Genomic DNA, 8,747 nt, shown 5'->3' with positions numbered 1-8,747 from the left:
AGATAACCACCCCCCCGACTTCACGATGGTATATCCCAAATCGACGGCACCTCGGTTGGCTCAAGATAGCGTCGTTCAGGGAGGGTTCGCGATTCGCGTGCGCTGAGTGGCAGCTGGCGCTGTCGAAGCGTAGAGCGCCCAGCAGCAGCTGGAGCAGCGGAGCACAGAGGCTGGAGGTTGCGGCGGTGGTGCAGTGTCAGGTATCTCTCTTCACTCCTAACGATTCCCATGCGCTCTCTGCAGACACTTGTTGCTTGGGCTTTAATAACGGGATGTAAAAGAAGTCAGATTTCTCCTCCTCCCATCTCCCAGCCCAGCTAGTGCTTGGGTTAGTGCATGAGTGGAAAGTGCAACTGGTGGCTGCAGCTCAGCACCAACAAGTTGTGCCTGCTCGCGGGGGGAGCAGGGAGGAGAGGTAGAGCTGAAGAGGGGCTTCTCTTGGTTGGTTCAGGGCATTCATCACCTGTTGTTGTTTCGGGGTGAGGTAGGGCAGGGCACGGGGTGTTTCTGTTTTGGGCTCTGCTAGTTGTAGATTCCTTTTTTGCAATGCAAGAAATGCCCCTAGGGTTCTGTAGTAGTTTGCAAGGACGTGCCCCCAAGGCTGCTTGGAAGCCGTGATGACCAGCTGAGATTTAAAAACAAGCAAACGAACCCCCCCCCCCAAAAAAAAACCCCACAGAGTGCAAAATCCCTTATCCTAACGGGGAGAGACTTAAAAAACACCCACACAAAATCTGTCCTTGGAAATTAATCCGACCTGATTTCACAATGCTGTCTAGTATTTTACTAATATGGTGCTTTTGATTCGAAAGGGAGTCTCTGTCCAAGTGAGTGACACTTGATAGATCTGATACTTGATGTCATAAAAAAATTATTATTTATAAATACAAATCTCTCAAGCTGAAGTAACCATTCCAAAGGTCAATGGAGGTGTGCCCCAAGGCACCCTACATTTGCAGGAAGGGAAGTCTGATATTCTGCTTTGTATTTTAATAATTTTTCTATTAAAAGTGAAGTTCCTGAATCTGGTTGCCTACAAGCAATTGTGGAGGCATGTGCACAAATAAAGTCATATACTCTGCCAATTTAAAAACAGATATCAATTATTGGTAGCAAGCAAATGTGTTTATCTGTTACTAATAGCACACACAAGTTTTAAAAAATAAATAATTTTAAAAAATCCAAGTTCTTTGCCACTCTGTTTAGTTTTTACACTTCTCTCAGCTTGTGTGAAGAAAATCACTGTGGTTTGTTTTACTCTTGTTTATTGTCAGTTTCACTTCCATGTTCCTAATGATGAATTTCTTATGCAGCAGGGGGATGTTTACTGGTTTAAAACAACTGTTTTCATTTAAATTAAAACAAAATGGGGAGTGTTCTAATTATTTTATGTTGGTAAGAGAGTTTATTTTTACATAATCTAAACAAGAGCCAAATTAAACTTGAAAATGGCCCTGTAAGGGACAGATGTTAATATGGCTCATGTTGTTAATGTAAATTTAAAAGACAATGTGTGGCCAAAGTAAGAATGTTCCAATTTAACACTGGCACACACCAGTCTTGGCTCATTTCCTTTGTGCTAAGGCAGTAGAGCACCATCTAGCACTGCTAGAAAGCTGCTGCAATATCTAGGGAAATGAGCAGGGAAAGAAAGGGTCATGCCCCACTGAGGAGGAGTTGAGGGGTTGGTGTAGACAAGGTGACAAATGATCTCATTGTGTACCCCAAAAACTAGAGACTTTTGGTAATGTGTAAAGATGCATCTTAAATTGTTTTGTTTGTTGTAAGTTAAACATGTGAGTAATGTGAGGAAGTGTATTAGTAGCCGAGTATATGTGCTTAAAATGTAAATGGGTATGGCTGCTGCCAGCATTAGGGGCACATCTTGTTGTTTTTTTGGGGGGGGTGAGGATTGTGAGGTAGAGAATCAAGTCTGACTCTTGACAATTCTTGCTGTCTGCTTGTTACAACGTTAACATTATGCTAATTTTCTTTATTTAAAATGGTAATTTTCTTTAGTTTCTGAGATTTGATACAATGCACAATGTGGAGCCATTACTGTCCAGCATATAAATAATTGTCTTAATGCACAATTTATGTTAATACATCTTGCATGACTCTTATTTTGAAAACATAGATTATTGACCCAATCAATACGCAGAAACTCCAGACCCAGTTTGAACTGTAGAAGAGCAAATACTTCCATTGTAACAAATGAGGTTTGGGATTATAAAACCACTTATAAACAATTCTAAGCACCAGCGAAGCGACTATGATTTTTGCAGTTCCAGGAACAATAATTATCTTTAGCTGTGAACAGAATGAATTGACTTGGCATCGGTGGCAGATGAACTGCTGAGAGCCGTAGATTCTGAGGCCAATGAGAACTGTGTGTGTGTTCATTATTTATTTTTCTCCTTTGATTTTTTTTTTTTTTTGTGAACTTAGAGATTGTGACTTGATACCTTTTCAGAACTGGGGCTCTACAGAAATTCTCTCGCTGAACTGCGAAGAGAAGTGTTTGTATTTGCAAGCAGAAAGTAGGAAGTGAGAGTGGGAAAGACAGGTGCTCTTGCTGGTGGTTTGTGACAGAGTGGTAACCCTTCAGGTAGGTCAAGGCTTTACTGTTAAGTTGTGGAAATGTGTTTATTAATTTTAAGGAAGACAAAATTGAATTTTAACCTGACAGCAACTTTCGGACTTAAATTCTCAGACATTACTTCATTTGCATCTTCATCAAGAAAACATTACTATGCTTTAGACGTGGTATTAATTTTAACATCTGATCTGTACTGTGTGTACAGCCTACCCTGGCTGGATGAGGGGCTTAATGATCTAATAGATTTTATGTCCTCCTTTGATGTTGTGAAACTTAAGGATTGTTATGTTCTGTGAACTGTAGAGATTTCTATGTTTGAGAACATTTTATGCTGCACGTTGTGTATCCTGTTATTCTGAGCATATTTGCTTGCCAAGCCACAACGGGCTGTTTAAAAGATTTGTGTGTTTAAAAAGCAGAGTCAGTAATTTACGAATCTTGGCACATTTTTGTTAAGGTGATTCCTTGCTACTTCATTGGGTGGATAGCTGCATCCCATGGGATTTCCAGCTCCTCTACCCTTAAATGTTTTATATGTTCTAATACTAACCCATGCTCTTTGGCACTAAATCAAATTGGGTCTTACTTGTAAAATATCTCCTTTTGCAAGTATTGGAGTTCTCTGTGCCCCTAGAAGTGTGTAGTTATATCTCACATGCCAAGAAGTTTTCACACTGTATCATTCCCCAGGCCTTCCACCACTTTAAGTAAGTGGCAGCCCCCTGATCTTTGTGTCTTTGAACTGTTATCAAAGGTTGCAGAATGCTTCATATGGCTCAGAACTAATGACCCTGTCAGAGTGCTCCTCAACAATGGGCATAAGAGGGTCGTCTAGATAGAATTGGAACAGGTGGCGGATTGTGGACTAGTTTCTTATTTTTGTTTGATTGAATAAATTGCTTCTCTCTGATGAGTAAAGATGTGTGACACGAGACCCTTTCCCCTACCGCCAACACATTTTTGGAGGGGCATCTCTTAAAGCAAACTTTGCCATTTGTGCTACTTTGTTATGAAATTACAGACATCTGTATAACCCATTCTCTGATTAATGTGCTAGACATTATGTACGTATAGACAGGAGCGGCACCAGGGTTTTTGGCGCCCTAGGTGGGGGTCCTTCCACGCTCCCGGTTGTTGGCGGCAATTCTGCTGCGGGGGGAGGGGGGGCGGAATCCTTCCGTGCTCCCGGTCTTTGGGGCACTTCGGCGGCGGGTCCCGGAGTGAGTGAAGGATCCGCCGCAGAATTGCTGCCGCTGACCCAGAGCATGGAAGGACCCCCCGCCGCCAAATTGCTGCCGAGGTCGGCAAATGCCACCCTCCCAAATCCTGGCGCCCTAGGCGACTGCCTAGGTCGCCTAAATGAAAGCGTCGGCCCTGCGTATAGATTCTCTTTGATGCTGGCATAGCTTGTGAAGGCTACTTGTACTTACCTTGGTGTGAACACTGTAGGGGTTGAACACATATTGAGGACTTTGGATGGATGTAGACCTGCAAAGTACAGCTAGGCATAGGGTATAAAACACTCATAGCGATGAATACTTATATTATACATGTTTGATACAAGGCAGATGCTCCTTCCTACTCTTTTTCATAAAGCACTTTCTGTGGAATACTGTAGTCTGTTGTTCCAGCAGCCACTCCGTTGCCCGGGGCACCTTTGCTTCTCAAGTGAGAGGGTTAAGAATATTCAGCCAATTAAGTGACCTGCCTGGCTGAACCATCTCTAAAGTGTTTTCATAATGTGTGAGGGCAAGTGACTTTCTGTATCTAGCCATGTTGAAAGGCTGCATCTCCTGTGACCTTCTCCTTTTGTAGTTGTACTGCAGAATGGTGGCTTGATAGATGCCTGCTCCGCCTGCTGGTAAAGCTGAGAAACTAAAGCATGTATCTGAAGGTTTCCTTTTCATTATCCTCTGAGGAGGGAGGGAGGGTGTCTGTGTAATAGAGATTGTACTCTCTTGCAGGTATAGGGTGACCAGATGTCCTGATTTTATAGGGACAGTCCTGATTTGGGGGGCTTTTTCTTATATAGGCACCTATTACCCCCCATTCCCATCCTGATTTTTCACACTTGCCCTCTGGTAGATAGGTACAATTTTAAACCAGCACCCTTTAAAAAATCTGTGGACATTTGGCACTTTGTCTAATTAGAAACAGAAGGTCCACTTCCTGCTTTCTCCTTTGGTCATTCAGAGAAGAAATATCTTTATTGAAGTGTTTGGTCCATCTCAGGGAGAGTTGGTTCATCAGAAGTGTCAATCTGATGCCTTAAACACGGGTGGTATCCTCTCAGTGCCACACTACTGACTCTTAAAGGAATCAAGGGGTATGTCTACATCTACAATTTTGCAGCGCTGGTTGTTACAGCTGTATTAGTACAGCTGTATAGGACCAGCGCTGCAGAGTGGCCACACTTACAGCAACCAGCGCTGCAAGTGGTGTTAGATGTGGCCACACTGCAGCGCTGTTGGGCGGCTTCAAGGGGGGTTCGGGGAACGCAAGAGCAAACCACAGGGAAGGAGACCTGCTTGCACGGGGGTTCGGGGAACGCGAGAGCAAACCGCAGGGAAGGAGACCTGCTTGCACGGGGGTTCGGGGAACGCGAGAGCAAACCGGGGAAGGAGACCTGCTTCCCCGCGGTTTGCTCTCGAGTTCCCTGAACCCCCCTGCAAACCGCAGGGAAGGAGACCTGCTTGCACGGGGGTTCGGGGAACGCGAGAGCAAACCGCAGGGAAGGAGACCTGCTTGCACGGGGGTTCGGGGAGCGCGAGAGCAAACCGGGGAAGGAGACCTGCTTGATTACCAGAGAGGCTTCCTCAGGTATGCTGCGATACCTGCTTATTCCACGGAGGTCAAGAAAAGCGCTGGTAAGTGTCTACACTTGATTACCAGCGCTGGATCACCAGTGCTGGATCCTCTACACCCGAGACAAAACGGGAGTACGGCCAGCGCTGCAAACAGGGAGTTGCAGCGCTGGTGATGCCCTGCAGATGTGTACACCTCCTAAGTTGCAGCGCTGTAACCCCCTCACCAGCGCTGCAACTTTGTGATGTAGACAAGCCCAAGGAGAGTGAAAAATCTTAGAAGAAAAAAGTGTGTGAATTTTAGGGATCAGAGGTTGCAGGCAGGGAGCGGAGGAGAAAGGAATTGCTGGTTTCTTCTTTCACTCTCCCACCTTCAAAGTGTCTACACTACAAAGTTGAGTCGACATCGAGCCTCTGATTTAAGCAAGTTGATCTTGCGTGTCCACGGTACATTCATTGTGTTGGCGGAGTGCATCCTCACTAGCAGGACTTGCATTGATGCATGGAACACTGCACTGTGGGTAGCTGTCCCACAGTGCACACAGCCAAGTAGAATTTTGGGTTGGTCTTGCAGTGCCTTGTGGGACCAAAACATTGGTGCAGGTGGTTATGGAAACATGGTGATGCACTTACCTCCCTTCCTCCCTCCCTCCTTGAAATCAACAGCAAACAAACCAGCCTTTTTCGTAAGCCTGGGTTACCTGTGCGGACGCCATAGCACGATAAACATGGACCCTGCTCAGCTGTACACTGCTGATGTGAGCATTACAAACACCTTGCGGTATTTACACAGCTGATGCATGAGCTGTCGCACAGAACAATGTGATGCCACGCAAGCAGGAAGACATAGAGCAGAGCAATTCGCAGTTGTTGGTGGCAGTCATGCATTACCTTGACATGGTTCAGCGCAGTTTCTGGGCCCGAGAAACAAGCATTGACTGGTGGGAGGGCATCTTTGTGCAGCTATGGGGTGATGAGAAGTGACTGCAGAACTTCTGAATGTGTAAGGCCACTTTTCAGGAATTGTATAAAGAGCTTTCCCCAGCTCTGAAGCGCAGCTATACTAAAACGAGAGCTGCTTTGACACTGGAGAAGTGAGTGGCGATAGCTGTGTGGAAGCTTGCAACCCCAGACTGCTACCGGTCAGTGGTGCATCAGTTTGGAGTGAGTAAATCTACCGTGAGATCTGTTGTGATCCAAGTTTTCAGGGCCATTAACAGACTTCTGCTAAGAAGGGTAGTGACTTTGGGTAACGTGCAGGATATAGTGGATGGTTTTGGCGTGATGGGGTTCCCTAACGGTGGGAGGGCTATAGATGGAAGGCATATCCCTGTCTTGGTAGACCACCTTCCCAACGACTAAATAAACTGAAAGGGGTATTTCTCAATGGTGTTGTAAGCGCTGGTGGATCACAATGGCCATTTCACTGACATCAATATGGGATGGTCGGGAAAGGTGCATGATGTGCACATCTTTAGGAACACAGGTCTGTTCAGAAAGCTGCAAGTAGAGATTTTCTTTTCAGACTGCAAAATAACCATTGGTGATGTTGAAATGCGAATTGTGATCCTGGGAGACCCAGCCTACCTCTTGCTTCCGTGGCTCATGAAGCCATACCACGGCAGCCTGGACAGCAGTAAGGACTGGTTCAACGATAGGCTGAGCAAGTGCATAATAGTGGTGGAATGTGCCTTTGGATGTTTAAAAGGTTGCTGATGCTGTCTGCTTACTAGGTTAGACCTCAGTGAAAGCAATATCCCCATTGTTATTGCGGCCTGCTGTATGCTTAATAATATCAGTGAAACAAAGAGAGAAAAGTTTCTGCTGGGGTGAGGGATTGAGGCAGATTGCCTGGCAGCCAATTTTGAGCAGCCAGACACTAAGGCAATAAGAAGAACATATTGAGGTGCTCTGTGTTTCTGTGAGGCTTTGAAAGCCAATTTCAGCAATGAGTCAGAGTAATGTGACACTTATCTGTGTTATTCCTTACCAAACTGTCCCCTCCATTGCATTTTGTCTCCTATAAACTCCACTCCCACCAACCAAGCCTTTTCTCCTCAGTCTGTTAAGTTTTACTATGCACACAAACACACTGAGACAGCAAAGAAAAGTAAGATAACCTGGGGTAAAAGGGCTGATAACACTGTGAGGGGGAGAAACCAAGGAAAGCTTGCTTACAGGTGCACTGCAGTAACAATGAAAGATATGGGAATGGCCACCTTCTGGTGCTTGTACCCTTGCCTGGTGTTGAGTGCAAGGAACACTGAACTTTCTGCCTTGCCTCATAGGACATTTGGGGAAGGATGATGTAGAACTGAGCAAAGATGGCAGCAGGTTCAGCATAGGCTGCAGAGGGACTTTAGTGGACGAAATAAGGCAGCCCTTCCCAGAAACCTTCTGTAAAGGATTGCAGAGTACCTCCATGAAAGCTTCCTAGAGATCTCCCTGGAGGATCCCCATGCACATAAATAGTCTTTTTTGGAGAGCACCCTCTGCGTAGCTGGAATGGCCACTGATATTCACTCCACCTACTTTTTTTGGTCAGATTAAACATAAAAAATAATAGCATGTAACCTCTACAGTTTGATTGGAAATGTGTACTCACCAGAGGTGCCTTCCCCGGCATCATGCTCCACCACCAACTGGTCCTGTGAAGTGTTGGGCTCTAGGATTAAAAACAGTTCTTGGCTGTAGGGCAGAATGGATCCTCTGCTTGCCTGCCTCACATTCTCCTCCTCATCGACATTGTCCTCCTCATTGTTGATTGAGGTTGCCCAGGGCTCCTGGGAGGTAGCCATGGAGTTTTTGGGATAATACTGGGGCCAATAATTGCGTGCAGCTCCTCATGAAAATGGCATGTCTGTGGCGCAGAACCAAAATGACTGTTTGCCTCCCTTGTCTTCTGGTATGCTTGCCAAAGCTCCTTTATTTTCATGCGGCACTGCTGTGTGTCCCTGGGGTAGCCCTTCTCCCCCATCCTCCGTGCAATTGTGGCATAGATGTCAATGTTTCTTCTGTTGGATCGGAGCTCTGCCTGCACAGATTCTTCTCCCCACACAGCAATAAGATCCACCACCACCTGTGTGCTCCATGCTGTAGCATGTTTGCGGCCTTCAGTCTCCATGCTCAACTGTGCTGGTGAGTTCTCCACACTGATGAAACAGGAAATGAAAATTCAAATGTTTCCTGTGTACCTAGCTGACGTGCAGTGGAGTTGAAAGCGCTTTCCAGAGTGGTCACAGTGGAGCACTGTGGGACACCTCCTGGAGGCCAATTTGTTCGAATTACACAATGCATTGTTGACACTATCCCCACGTCGACCTGCGGATGTCGAATCAAGGGCT

General features: G+C 45.7%; 1 protein-coding gene across 2 annotated transcripts in view; it reads left to right on the top strand.

Annotated features, from left to right (window-relative positions):
* Window positions 1-2: 2 nt before the first annotated feature.
* TSPAN4 (tetraspanin 4) overlaps window positions 3-8,747 on the top strand; it is a 692,791-nt gene continuing 684,046 nt past the window's right edge. Inside the window, exon 1 of one of the 2 annotated variants that reach the window (XM_030560655.1) lies at window positions 3-200. The gene's annotated coding sequence lies outside the window, so the exon portion shown is untranslated. Of the gene's footprint in view, window positions 201-2,542; window positions 2,609-8,747 lie in introns of those variants that run through there. The other variant, XM_030560658.1, reaches the window with a different exon arrangement.

The sequence above is a fragment of the Gopherus evgoodei genome, chromosome 4 (genome assembly GCF_007399415.2).
Source record: "Gopherus evgoodei ecotype Sinaloan lineage chromosome 4, rGopEvg1_v1.p, whole genome shotgun sequence".
NCBI lineage: Eukaryota > Metazoa > Chordata > Testudines > Testudinidae > Gopherus > Gopherus evgoodei.
This window is presented reverse-complemented; position numbering and strand designations above follow the sequence as displayed.